The 14,498-nt window shown below is 43.0% G+C and overlaps 2 long non-coding RNA genes across 2 annotated transcripts in view; both read right to left on the bottom strand.

Moving 5' to 3' along the window:
• The window catches only part of LOC137863506 (uncharacterized), a 64,086-nt gene that overhangs the window by 20,239 nt on the left and 29,349 nt on the right, over window positions 1-14,498 (bottom strand). The window lies entirely within an intron of this gene.
• LOC137863504 (uncharacterized) lies at window positions 701-12,029 on the bottom strand. Its single transcript, XR_011100924.1, has 2 exons — window positions 11,559-12,029; window positions 701-2,277 (listed from the first exon to the last, which is right to left on the bottom strand). It is a non-coding gene; the product is annotated as an uncharacterized lncRNA (long non-coding RNA).

The raw sequence follows: 14,498 nt of genomic DNA, 5'->3' as shown, positions 1-14,498 counted from the left end.
AACAGTATTTCATCTTTACAGCAAGGCTAAGCAGTATGCAGTAAACAAGGGCTGGGGCCACACACTGAATGACGGGAAGAAAACAGATTTTTGAATTGCTGCCCATTGATTTGCATCAGGCAGTCTGTTCAGCGACTGAGGCTGGGCCCCTATGGAAAAAAACAGCATTTGATCATATAATGAGCCACCACTGGAAGCCCAGGAAAGGGGCTGCGTTTCAGGATAAGACTTTTTCTACTCCTTGCATGCTTGACTTTGCAGTTTTAACACTGTCACATAAACATGTCTGATAGCTTATATAATTTAATAGAAATTTAATAAAGTTTATGAAGCTTATCTGTACTATCACAGCTGTGTGCTGGATTGGGTCCTTTGAAAGTGCATTTGTTAAATCTGCAATGGTTCAAATTACCCTGACAAATGCAAAACAAAGATCTTACATAATTCACTGCATCTGGCAAAGATAAAATTTTACATGTCATAACAACACGTATCAAAAGACTTATGTAAAACTCACCCATAATTTAAAATGTCACTGGAATTGCTTCATAATTAGGGCAAGGTCTTTAAAAGACTCCCTGTAGAAGCTGAAACCTTTATGACAAAGACCCAGCTGAATACGTACCGGTAAAATGCAAGAGTAGGAAACCATGTATGCATTGTATCTTAGCATTTGAGCCGCCAATGGCATTGACACAGCTTCTGTTAATGGGATTCCCTTGCACAGCTTTCAACTCCCAGCTTTATTTAAAGCTTAGATCTGCAACTCTTTACAGAGTGATGAGCTGGAGACGGTAAGAGGACAGGATGAGATGTTATCCGTGGTGTCACACACAAGCAGCATTTTGACGTAAAGACTGTGCATATGCATGCACACATCCTTGCACACCCAGCAAGTAAAGCTTGTCATTCTTTTATAGGCAGAGGGCTGTCAACTTTGGGCTCTGCACACTGGACATCACGGTCCTGCCAGCTGGTCTCCCACAGCAGGGCAATGCAAAGGGCCACGTCAGAGGTTGGCAAGGGGAGACTCTGTGCTGCCAAAACTGGTGGGACCTAGAAATGTCTTATCATTCATTAACTTGTGTGTTCAGCAGAGTTTTACAGAAAGGGAAGAGGAGAAATGAAAAGTGAATGGCAGGGAACATCTTAGTGACATCTCACATCAAAGAGCGAGGAGATAAGAGATATTATTTAGACCTGTCAAGTCTCCGCCGTACCCAGAGGCAGAGAGCAGGCGTGACCTACTTGCAGAATTAGGCATCCACCAGGCAGTGGGTTTTCAGGATTCAGGAGGGAGTCCACCCTCTAAATCCAAATTTTTGTTGTGAAAACCCAGCCTTGGCTTGTGACTGGCTTAAAATGCTGCTTCAGTATTGATGCTAACAAAACTGTCCTCGTGCCCTGGCTCCTAGCAGCTCTGCAGTGCAGGGCTGTGGGGAATTGGGGGTTGGAGGTGCAGGGGGGACGTGGCTGCCCTGACCCCCCAGCCATCTGAGATGGACTTGGCAAGAAGAGACACAAGCCTTACATTCACAGGTGCAAAATTCAGATGTGATCTACTGGTAGCATGATACCCAGAGGGACTTCTGCAGAAAAAGCAAGTGTGAAGCAGAAGGAAGGATCAGGAGGGGGATGTCTCACTGTGCAGGGGCAGCGAGACTAAGGAGATGAAGGATGGCCCCAGCAGTGTTGAATAGGGTTGTGCTGGGCTGTCCTGGGTTGTCCAGACTTGCAAACACATCTGGAGAGACTGCTCAGATGTGGTGCGTGGAGGGGTAGAGGTTGCATATCTGGTCCATCTGGTCACGCACATTTGTGCTGGATGAAGGAAAAACACGCTGAGGTTGGAGGTCTTCTTTCAAATATACATCTTTTTTGCTTCTGCTGTTAGCTGTTAGGTTAACTTAACGTGAAGAAGTTGTTTGTACCCCAGTGTTGGGAGGAAGAAGGAGACAAAGAGGGAAAAGGAGGAGAAATGTGGGGAAAAAAGTATTGGGAGCCCGTTGCTGGTAGTGTCTGTCTTGGACCTCAACAGCTGTAATGTCAGATGCTAGGAACAGTCTGAGCATCACAGGTGACCCAGAAACCTGAGCCAGGGGAAGTTTCCAGCTATAACTCAGGTTCCCAAAGCTTGCCAAGGCAGGAGCCAAACATGCCAGCCTTGCAATACCCTGCTAAGCCTGTTTTCTGGCTGCTGCTGGTCCTGCTGTGCTTGCTGCTCTTCTACAGTCCCATCACATTTCCTGCTTTCTTCCTCTCCTCTGCCCCCAAAATCTGTGGATAAAAAGAAAACATGAAAATCAGAAACACCAACACAGCAACTAAGCTTCTAGCTCTCCAGATAGAGAAATTCTGAATAATACATTAGTAAATGCATTGCAAATCCCAAGGAGACCCCAAATTGCTTACTGTTAAGCCTATTTGTTTGACCTTGTGATTTGGAATTTATAAACATAATTATATCAGCACCTCGATTTATGCTAACAGATGACCAAGTTCATTGGACCACTGCATTTGGCTGTGGACAGCCACCCTCTAACCACAGGAGGCACGAGCAGCACAATTACAAATGGAAAGGGGAATGCCCATTTAAACCCTGTGCTCACAGCTGGACAGAACTGAGATCCACCCACAAAATGTGAACACAGCAGAGGAGGAAGAAGAAAAGAGGGCTCGTTTGTGTTCCTGTGAATATTTATGGAAAGGTGGACAGTGAGCAAACCCAGTGGAAATCAATAGGGATTCTTCCATCAGCTTTAGTGACTGTTGGAGCTATGTGACACCTATGGAGTGGGTGACTCCACAGCTCTGCAGAGCTTGGGACCCCATCACCAAAGGCAGTGTTGCTTTCTCCTTCCCCAAGACACCAAATAAAAGCCTTGCCTATGGCTTTCCTACAGCCTCTGAGGACTGCTTACAGCCAGCTGCCACCAGCCATGTCCTGGAGATACCGGTAAAGGAGATTTTTGGTATTTCATGTCTAACTGCTGAAGTCTGTATTTCCTTTGTTCCTGTGCTGTAGCTCGAGGCACAGTGTGTGCGGTGAGGACTGGGCGCGGTGAGTCAGCCGCTCCCAGCGCTGGGGCTGGTGGTTTCCCCAGCAACGGGAGATGGGAGAAGAAGAAAAAAACCCTGAAAAGAGCTCTCCCCCTGTACACAGGTTTTTTCCCCTTCCAGCAACCTGCGTGCAAACCTCCAAACACATACACACACTCCTGCTCCTATGGAAGAAAGGCTTGATTTGATTTTCTGTTTCTTGTTTTGCTTAAGTTATTTATTATTTTTGAAGGCAAAATGCAAAGCAGGAATTGACATGATCAAAACCAAGCAATTTGAGACATCCACTTAAGTCCTTTAAACAGGGAGAGTGAGAGCTGTTACAATTATTTTTGAATAAAGGGCAACATAAAGGGTAACAATTAGCAATCCCTTATAGATATATCCAGGACCCTGCAAAGCTGAATTTAATCACAGATCCTGACTCTGGGCTGGTGCAGAATGGCGAGTTACACAAAAAAGCATCAAGGAGAAGCATAAGGAGATTTATCAGAATTTTATATTTAGGGAACATCCCTCTTCAGCCTCAAGGGCTTAGTGACCTATCTCTGTCTGTTCCAAAAGGCTCAGAAACACTGCTGGAAATTGCCTTGTTTTCCTCGTTTTGCTCTCCTCTCCTGCCCCAGGAGGAAAACTGCATCTGAAGCTCCTTTCTGTCTGCATCAGAATCGACATCCCTCGGTTATCCTCACCACATCTAAAAATAGCACAGGGAAATCCGCCTGAGATCAAAGCGATTCATTTACAAAGCGCTGTGTGAGGACAGAGCTCCGCGATTCTCATTCCCGTCACATCCGCAGCAGCCGGATGGCAGGAATCGCACCAGCGCTGGGACCAGCCAGGGCTGGCTCTGCCTCTCCCCCGCGCTGTGTGTACAGCCCCGCAGCACCCCATGGAAAACAAGAGGGAGAAAAATTATTCAGTCGTTGCATGGGGGTTGCTGGGGAGAAGGAGAGAGGGGTTTTCTTTGCACGTGTCGCAGATGGTGGTCCCCTGCCAGCTGGGCTTCAGCAGCCCTGTGCAAGGTGGAACGGGGTGGGGGAAATAGCAGAAAAAGATTTTCAGCATCAGCACCTGCTGATGGAGAGCAGCGCCCAGCCAGCTCCAAGCACGCCAAGGGAGAGAAGATGCATGAAATTAGAAATAACAATTGACCCTGCTTCTCCTCCTCCAGGGACCACCCTGCCCTGGGAGGTGGTGCAGGATCCGTCCATGCTGCAAAGCTTTCCTCTGAGGTCTTCTTGCAGACCCTCACTCTGAAAGCATAGTGGTGGTTGCTGATTAATTGAGCTAAGTAGATAAACAACTAAATTACAGTATTATGTCTTGGGATAGCTAACCCTGTGCTTTTTTAATGCAAATCATAGGATGACTTGGCAATTTATCCAGTAGAGCCTGTTACTGGGATATACCCTGGGAAACTGTCTACTTATTCTTTCTTTTACATAAAAAGGTTTATTATGAATAAAGTTCTGCAGGAAAAAAAAATAATTATAATAAATCAGTGAATTTTAGAGTCTCAGAAACTAGGAGATAAATTAGAATAGCTGCTGCTTCTCTCACATAAAAATGTAAAGGAATCGTTCTTATCCAATTCTACGATTTCTGAACACAGTGTTAGCATTCCCACCACTCCCACATAAGGATGGGATTCAGCCTAATAAATAACTTTGCAGGGGCTTCACAGGAGTAATCCAGGCTAAGGAGCTGCTGCTGAATCCAGTTTTCAGCTTCATGAAATCCTCACCCTGTCAGACTAGTGCTTGAATACGGATGCAGACTGTAGCAGGGACTTGAAGAAGCAGTTCTGGGGAGAAGCCGCAAAGGGGCTGTAGGCACCCTCCTGACACCAGCCTGCTGTCCGGGCTCACCACTGCTCTCAGCATCCCTGTCTCTGATGAGGATATGCTCCTAGCCTCCTGCAGGCACATCTCCTTGCTCCAGCCACTGCAGCTTGCCAAGACGGAGGCACCCATAGCTGGATTTTGGGCGGCTGGACCGAACATGCAGGGAATATACTGAGCAAAGATTGACATTCTTTCTCATTAAAGACTCGTAAGGTCTACATTGATCTTTGATTTGTCAAATATAATTACAGGGATAATAAATAGTTCATCATAAAGCTGAACTCAAAATGACCTGAGGTTTTCCAGTTTTGCCAACATCTTTCAGCTGGTGAAAGATGGAAAAACAATAGTGAATAGTTTGTTTCTCAGCCACTGCTCCTTTTCTTTGCCACATGAATTATATCCTGCAACTCATTAGTCATAAATATAAGAAGTCACTTTCCAGCTTACATTAGTAAAGTGCAGCCAAAAGCTACCCTTGCTGACACTCCACATTGATTCTGGTGTTGCCTGCCACCTGTGACCCTCAGCTGGGCACCCCAAGCCCACCAAGGATTTTGAGGTGACCAAGCACTTCTCAAACATCCACTGATCTGGGTGTCTCCTCCATATCCCCTTTCTCATGTTCCCCCTGCCTAATATCCCTGAGAACTGTGTTTTATTGGCACCATCTGAACATCTCAAAAATCCTTTTGCAGAGAGTTCAGAGAACGGGAAGATGAGTATTCCCATGAGCATTTTGCAATATTCCCTCAGTGACTGCAACTCACTGCTCCATAACATGCATACTCCAAAAATAAAAAAATAAAAAATAAATAAATAAATAAATAAAAACAAACACCCACACTTAAAAATAAAATACTTCAACATAAAAAAAATAAAAATCCAGGTTTTCATTTATTTTCAGAATGAATGCAGTGTACAGCAACTCCACTGCAATGCCCAGCATCCAATGCAGCAAGGTCCACTGCAGACTTTTCAAAGCCATTAACACACATTATTATTTATGTGCCTGAACCTCAGTGCAGAGAGAGAGAAATGACAACAGACTGACCAAGACAGAGGACTGAGCTCTTGATTGCTAATGTTAGTGCTTCACTGTAAATAAGAAGGCTTTAGCCATAGCACAGGAAAAAGTCGGCATACCTTGAAGATGGGGTAGAGCTGATCGGAGCTGCTGCTTTTGGCATCTCCAGCTGCCCGACAGAATGGGAGCTTCTCAGTCCTCTTGGAGCTGCCAAGACTGGAGACGTGGAAGTCCTCACTGCCTGCTATCCCATCTTTGCTTCAAAACATAACTGGAACAGTTTGTTGCCTGACCAGTATCCCTGGCAGGCTCTGCCTGAAGGCTGAATGCAAAACTTGCATGCATTTTTTTAATGTGACTTTTGTCAAGACAGTTCTGGACAAGAACCAGGGAGCTCTTGGGCTTAACATATGGGACATGAATAAGTGCATCTCAGGGAGCAGGGTTCAAGAAATAACCACAGACATTCAGCTCCCCTACTGTAAATTTACTCACCCACTAATTTTATATTTTAACACATTTTTATACGGATTTATTGTCTTACCTGCTGTTTGGGACATTTAAATATTTGGGAGATCCTACTTAAATAGCTCCTTTAAGTAAATTTTTTTTCTGTACTTTTTTATTTTTGTGGCTCTGAGGCAGAAAATCCAACCAATTAAATGAAAACATGAAGTTTATTTTCAGCCAGCCTAAGCTGGGACTGGTTTGTAATTACATCAGCAAGGAGCTGTGGGAAGGACTGTTGAACAAGTCATCGCTTGAAAGGACTGAACAAAGTTTAGGCTTTTTTTTCAGATTCTTCTCTGTTAGCACTGCAAATGCCACATACCTTCCTAGCTTTGACAGTGAGATTTTAGCCTGTCCCAGAGCAGACTTTAGGTGCACTGGCTGCTAACTGCTTGGTAATTGCAAAGAGAGTGTGCAAACAAGCTGTAATTGAGAACGTCAGAGATTCCCAACTGACTTAAATACAAACATCATCAGACTAGACATTCAGTGTATCCCTCATCTGCAGTAAACACTTCTCTTGCCCTACATATGGATGGTGATGAGGGCACAGTGTGTTTGCCACGTGGTGGTGGAGGAAATGTAAGCCAGCCAAAGCGGAGCCCTTTTGGAAATGCAGCCATTTCACACTTACACAACAGCCAGTGGAAGAAAGGTCTATTTTGTTGTTCCAACGTTCTTGTTTATTGGTAAAATTCATTATGCTACCTTTCATAAATAGGATGCTAAAGGCTTGGGGAAAATCAATGCTAATATGAACTAAACAATATGAACATTGAACAGGAGCAAAGGGGCATTTTGCCTTTGATTAGGTTTTTACCAATGCCCCTGCAGCATCAAATATTTCTGTCTTAAATTGCTCATGAACAATAGCATGCTTTGAAATGCATGGACAAAAATATTTTTCCTTCAACAGGGAAAAAATAATACAATCTACCTTTGGTTTAGTACTTTGGTTTGCTATTTTTGTATATAATTAGGACAGTGCAGTCCAGTGGCTAAATAATGCCTGGGACAGAGCAGTGAAACTGCAAAGGAGGGAACTGATGGCAAGTTTGGAATTTAAGATTTAGCCAGTATCCTAAACCTGGGAAAATCAATGGTGACTGTCCTGAGAGTTCAGAAATAAATGCATCTAAACCATTCCTGAACCTTCTAACCTCCATAAGCAGCCAGCCTTGCAACCCCAGCCTGGCTGCAGCAGTCTTGTTGGCCTCACACAGCCCATAGCTGCTGCAGACTCAGCACGGGCCCAGGCCCACCATCAGCCCTCAGGGCAAGGACTGAGATGCGCTTCTGCCTCACATCACTGCTGGTCTAGAACTGGAGGAATTCAGGTCAATTCTTGTCCAGCCTTTTTTTTTTTTTTTCCTCCAAGAATAAATGTATCAATAAATAAAGAAATTGGGTCTTGGCCCTAAAAACCCACTATGGTGCCAAAGAGTATTTTTATGCTGGCATAGTTTTCGTCTAGCAATCAAACCAAGGTTGTACTGACCCTCCTCTGCCTGGACTAGAACCACTGCATTACAAATTGTCAGAGAGCAGTCACATTTCAAATATATCATTAATACCCGATGGGAAACAATTGTGCCACCATGCATTGTTAAAGTAGCTCCCTTCTCTATGAAATGAGGATGAGCCAGGCATACCATATTAAAGGCTAGTTTCCTCAAAACCTACAGTAAATGCCATCCCTACATCACCACTTGCCTTTTACAGGGGAATCGGCAGATCCAGCATCACAGCAGACAACTTGTCCCTGCCACAGCCACACCAGTGCCTTGCCACCACACACTTACCCCTTGTTGCGCCAATGGAGCCATCTCATGCCTCTGCTCAGCCTCATGCTTCCCTCCGCACCCTGCAAATGAGGGGTAGCTTTTTGCAGGACTGTTTGCTGTCACTGGCATTATATACTGACAGGATAAACACCACGTACAGACATTTTGTGGGTAAGCTGTAGAACAGGATTATGTATTTTCTCTACATCATTTTGAATTCAGTGATCTCCAGTTTGTGTTTGCTTGGTGGGTTTGTTGTTTGTCTGCTTACTTGCTTGTTTTAATGGATTAAAACAGAGCTTGGCAACGAGTTTGGGCCAAAAAATATTTTGATTCAGGGAGAGGGGGGAATTTGTGAAAGCCTTATTGGCCTTGACTAAGAAAGGAACACCAACCACAGCAGATGTGTAAATGTAAACTGGTGTTTGTGTGCTCTGTCCCAGTGGGAAGTCTGTACAGGCACAGGAAGGCACTGCTCCTTCCTCGGTTTTCCTGGATGGAGCCTGATGGATTTGGAGAAAGACACCCCCTGGCACAACAGGGTTTGTTATTGGCTTCTGAGAGCAGTCAGACATTGGCAATGAATGCCAATACATGTAAATATATTAAAAAAAAAAAAAAAAAAAATTTGTACACTTTGTTCTAACCCAAGTAGGATCTTTATTAGCCATAAATGCAAAATAATAATAATTTTTAAAATGTGCAATTTGTACATTTGGCTTTAACTGAAACAGAAACTTCATTAACCGTTTTTATCCCTGATTACCCAGTGATCCCTAGCAGGGCTGTCTGGATGGCAGCCAAGTGAAAATTCACACTCATAAATGCGCTGTCCCACTTAAAATTGTCTGGTGGCAGTACCAGCTAGTCTCTGTAGGTGTCAAAACCGTGTGTCCAATTATAACTCCCCAACAATCACGACGAGGAGCAGGCAGATGGCTATCATATGCTGAGAGTATCATTTCTCCACTAAAGCACCATTTGTTTGCCCTGTCAAATTAAATATTTTTCTGTTTGATTTTGTGTGTAAGAGAGAATTAGGAAAACCTGTCGGTGCTACAGACAAGTTCTGTGGTGCATTGGCAGGAGCAGCACGGGGGTCCAGATGCCTGGGTGGTTATTAGCTGCAGCTGGCCTCTTGGCATGCTGCGGGGGCACCTTGGCTGGCAGACACCAGCTCACTGGAGGGGAAATTCCAGTGCCGAATGCATTCTTGGGATTGTCTTGACCTCCTGTGTGACATCTCCATTGGGTCAAGCAGCCTGCAAGTAGCATTATTTACTTTCCGGTATCAGGGCTCAGAGTTTCAGTCTGTCACATCCACAAGGGGATATTAAAATAAAACTATGGTAGATATTCTTTTATGATTAGAGCTAAATTGTGAGTGCCAGCTATATTGAAGGGAAGCAGCTCCCTTGCTCAACCAGTATGTGTCCTGAAATGGTGTGATAATAATACTCCCAGTCCTCTGTTTTAAACACATACAAAAATTAGTGCAATTATAATAAGCCATGTAAGAAACTGTTATGCTAGAAAAATCTATATATACCTTCTTAGGCAAGTAGCACAGGATTATGAGCAGTTATATCTACAAAGTTGATCTGATAAGTGAACATTTATTGGGAGTTTTTACAAAGTGCCTACTTAGAGGAATTTCCTTACAAGAAACTACTTAATCATTTTACCTTTCACACAACTGTTAAATTGGCAACATAGTCCAAACAGAAATCATTTTGCTGTACTTCAGAGTTACCCGGTTTTAATGAGTCTCTGGAGGTATAGGGATGGATTTTGCTGCCAACTACCATTCAACCTAATATTGCAATGGAAACATCAAACTAGAAGAATTCAGCGTGTCCCTGCTGTCAGACTGCTATAAGATAAAGTTAGCACTCATGAAAAGGGGACAAGAGGCATCAAGAATATACAAGGGAAGGAACTCCAGCAGTGAGATCCAGGCCTACTTTCTCAGCTGAGTTAACTGAATGTTTTTCGTGCTTACTTGAAAATGTGAACATATAATAGCATGTTCAGTTCAGAATTTAAAAAATAACAAGCTCTGTTCAGAATGGAATAAAGGTCAAAGACAAAACCCAGTGCAGAGGTAGTGGGTATTTGGAGCAGTAAACTATACCATGAAAACAAGAATGGATACAGTGGTGCAGACCCTCCCTGTGTGAAGTAACAGGTATTAAAATTATTTTTATGACTTTAAAAAGCTGCTAGAAAGATTCATCCTCACATCAGAAAGACAAAATATGGTAACAAAGGCTCTGTGACACAGACTGCAGTCCCAGCTGTACACAACAGAAGGCATTTAGTAGGCTGCAAGAAGTTTACAGCTTCATGAAACTACAGCATGGTCCCTTCTCTGAATGGCCTCCCATATGAAGAGTTTCTTTCAAATCAACTTGATAAGTGTTAAAAAAGGTGGAAAGCAGCTTAGTATGGGATTTGAATGTTCCCATTAGTGTAGCTCCACTTGAACAAGAACTCATCCTTGTGAGTGTAGTGGCAGTACCAAAATCTAATCAAGAGAAAGATACTGTTCCTGTTACAGAGAGTGGACCCTCCCCCATTGCCATCTTCACAAAAAACTGCTAAATCAGTCATGAATTTCTGATCAAAAATCATGGTTCACCTTAGTCAGTGATATTAGTACACTCAAACCACAATCACACTTTAATGAAGACTTTTTATTTCCCTCTGTCAAAGGCTCCCATTTAAGCATGTGCTTATCTTTTAAAAACGGAAAAAGAAATCAACAGGATGCAGTAATTAAGAGAGAAATGCAGGCTTATGCTTCAAATCTCTGACAGGAAGTGGAAGACTAAAGACAAAATTAACTGAATAATTTCCCAAGCTCAATATACATTTGATAATTATATCTAATAGAGAGAGTTATCCGCTGATTTTGCTCAACATCAAGAAACTGGAAAGTCATTAGAGGGAAGAGACTTGAGATAATCAGCTAAAAGCCTTTAGTTGGATTTTAGAAGTTCAGAGGAGAAAGTATGCTAATTTTTTTGCATGTTCAGAGGAACTTCAGAGAGTCCTCTATCAGCAAGAGCTACAAAATGAAGGCAGAAAACCATATGTACAAACTAGAGAATGAAGAGATACTAAGCCCCTTCTGAAACAGCTGCAAAACACAGCTGCCTTGTCTCAGGCTTTGAACAGGAGGCTCCAAGGTTGTCTGTCCCCTTACCTTCCCCTCTCAGTACCTGCATCCACATGCTGGCCAGGGGTGCTACCCTCCTCCCAGCCTGGGATGCTCCATGGTCCCTAAATTAAGCAAATACTCTGTGCACAGAGATGAGAACAACATACCTCTGTAAATACTGCCTTGAACTGGAAGGAACACTTTTCAGTTATGGTTCTGTCTCCAGACCTGACACTCCAGCCTCCCAAAGCTCATGCCCTTGCAGGGTCTGGTGTGAAAGATCTCACAAATTGGTCTTATATCAACTCTGAGAATGCCCCAGCTGTGCCCTAGCTGTGAGAGCTGATGCCAGCCAGACTGCAAAGCAGTGATGTGATTGCACCTTCACATCCAGTGCTTGAGGTCTCCTTTTTCTGCAAAGAACTTCTTGCCCGGGGCTGGTGAAAAGCACTTCTCTGGAAGAGGACTATGATGCCAACATCAGCTCAGCTTTATGAAACGTAAATGGAAGAGGTGAATGAGAGTTGCAAGTGCTGTGATAAACATCATTAATTCTAGTCACTTTGATTCATTCATTTAAAAAATTTATACTTGGTTAACAAGGAATACCAGGTTTGTCAGCTGCTGCCCATTGGGAAGCAGCCGAAAAATTGCCACTCAAGTCACCTTTCATTAAGCATCTCAGCTGATTTGTGAGAACAATTACAGTATGACTGCTGAAATCAATAAGTAAGTTTCAGAACAGACAGATAGATTTTATTTTCTTGCCCAGCTTCCATTTATAGAGACCAAATGAGGCTATCACTGGAAAATCTTATAAACCCTAAGAGCCTCTTAGTTAGAATCTAGTTAAGAAGCTAAATTCCCTGCTTCAGTTAGCCTCTTGCCTTGACAGGGCAATACAGTGGTGTGTTCCTCAGTGTCTCACAAAGGGTTACCATTGAATGAAGTGGGTTTAAGAGATTCTGATTAAAGCCATTCATCTCAGATGAGATGGAATGGAGTCAAAATTAAATCCTGGGAACAATATAGATATGGAGAGCAATACATAACAGGCAAAAATTAGGATCCATACACAGCAGCCTGCAAAGTCTAGGGACATACTTAGAAATTGCCCACCTTCTGTAGGGCTTAATACATTACAGGGAGAAGAGAAGCAAGTAAATCATCAATACACAGACCAAGACTTTCCTCATCCTCCTCAAACCATGAGAAATACAAGCTAATTCAGGAATTAACCTCATGACGATCAAACTTAACTTTTACCAAACATCTCTTTCCTGAAATTCCTTGTTCAGGAAGTCCTGAACATGGTATGTTTGCTTTGCAACCCTGTGCTCCTGGAACCCTGCATTTTTCCTCGTGGTTACCCTGACCTGGCATTTGGGCTCCCCTAACCCATCCCTATTTTCACTGATTCAGATGCATCATTGAGTGACTAGAGTTTATCAAGTCCACCCTTGCCCATTGAGTATCTCAGCTTTTCATGAGCACAAATCTTCTCTGGCAAAGAGATATCACAGGACTTCTCTTGGCTCGCTATTGCATGGAGGTCAAACCAAGTCTCAATAATTTGAATTTGCAGGGCTAAAATGATGGAAATTGTAGCCAGTAATACAGGTGGGAGTGTGTAAAACTTGGGTTATGCTTCTGAATCTTAATATTCACAACAATGTTAATATAGAAGAGTGTGATCTCACTGGTTAGTCCCTCTCCCCCCCTCCCCCCCCACAAATATATTATGTGAACAGAATATCAGAATGACCTTCCCTGATTCATTTTAATTCTCTACTTATACGTGAAGCAATACGCTCTTTAAGTTCTTACATTTGGAATAATGATATTAATTCTAGCCAGCCAGTTGGGGTGGAGACACTCACAGCTGGCAGCTCTGAAGTCATTGTAACATTGCTTCAGGCTGAGCCTTTCGTGGTCCAAGTATGTGGTTGGAAATGGCACTTTTCCTGGAACATCTGCCTTGGCTTCTGTGCTGTCAAAAGCTGATGAAGGTGGGATAAGAACAGGTTTTCAAAGCATAAAAATTATTCCAGCTACAAACGTTCAGCAACAACAAAATGAATTCATGAATGAAATGTCATTTCTGCATCCAGGACTGTATTTCCAGGAAATTATCATTCAGCATGGTGTTTAAGCAGTTGTTAGCCAGCTTCTTGGGCAAATTCTGACCTCTGTTTTTGCTAACCCATGGTACCATTCTAAGGCTTCACTGAAGAGCAGACCTACATGAACTGAGCTGTAAGGAGTGAGGTTGAAACTTTCTCCTGGAAAACAACAGATTTTGTGTTATGGACTGGAAATGACACAGGAGAAGAAAAACCTAGGTGTAGTCACTGAATAAAAGATGACTAAAAGCAGTGTAAAGTGAACACATCAAGCACAGTTATCTAATCATCCCACTGCAGGTAGGGTGGCAAAGCTTCCCCTGGAAAGCCTTGCAGCCCTCTAATCCTCCTCTGCCTGGCTCTGGCTGTTATTTTGCTAATTTAAACAGTTTTCAGCTGCCCCTCATGGAGTAAAATCCCCATTATTGGCAAGGGGATTGGCCAGTTACAAACATCTGATGTTAGTGAAGTTTCAAGCTAAATCAGAGGAGAAGGCTAAACTCTTTTTCTTGCAATGAAAAGCAGGGAAAGCATTTCCTGTGAGAGGACTACGGACTCACTCTGCATAAAACCTTAAGTGCTTTTCCTGTCACGGTCTCTGACTGCCCTCCTGCATCTCCAATTGAAAGAAAAAAGAAAAAAAAAAAAAAAAAGAAAAGGGAAAAAAAAAAGCAAATGAGTGAAAGACAGCAAGAGTGTGAATAATCTTACACAGTCAGTTGAACCCACTCCTACAAACGTTTTGGTTCACCAAGAAAAGCACAAGGGAAGCTAGAACAGGCATTAAACAACAGATTCACTTTGCTAGCACAGTTTTAACAGAAAGATATACCCTGAAGACAGAAGGCCATGTCCTATTTGCAGAACACAGTTAGCTGAAAGGTATTTATTTTCCTTGGTTCTGTTCTTCATCTGCCCCTAAGGCAATAAATACATGTTCTGAAGACTGGTTTTATTCTCTTGCATGAATATCTATATAAAAGC

Source organism: Anas acuta, chromosome 13 (assembly GCF_963932015.1).
Source record: "Anas acuta chromosome 13, bAnaAcu1.1, whole genome shotgun sequence".
In the NCBI taxonomy this organism is placed as follows: domain Eukaryota; kingdom Metazoa; phylum Chordata; class Aves; order Anseriformes; family Anatidae; genus Anas; species Anas acuta.
The sequence above is the reverse complement of the archived record's forward strand: the minus strand, read 5'-3'. Positions and strand labels throughout refer to the sequence as shown.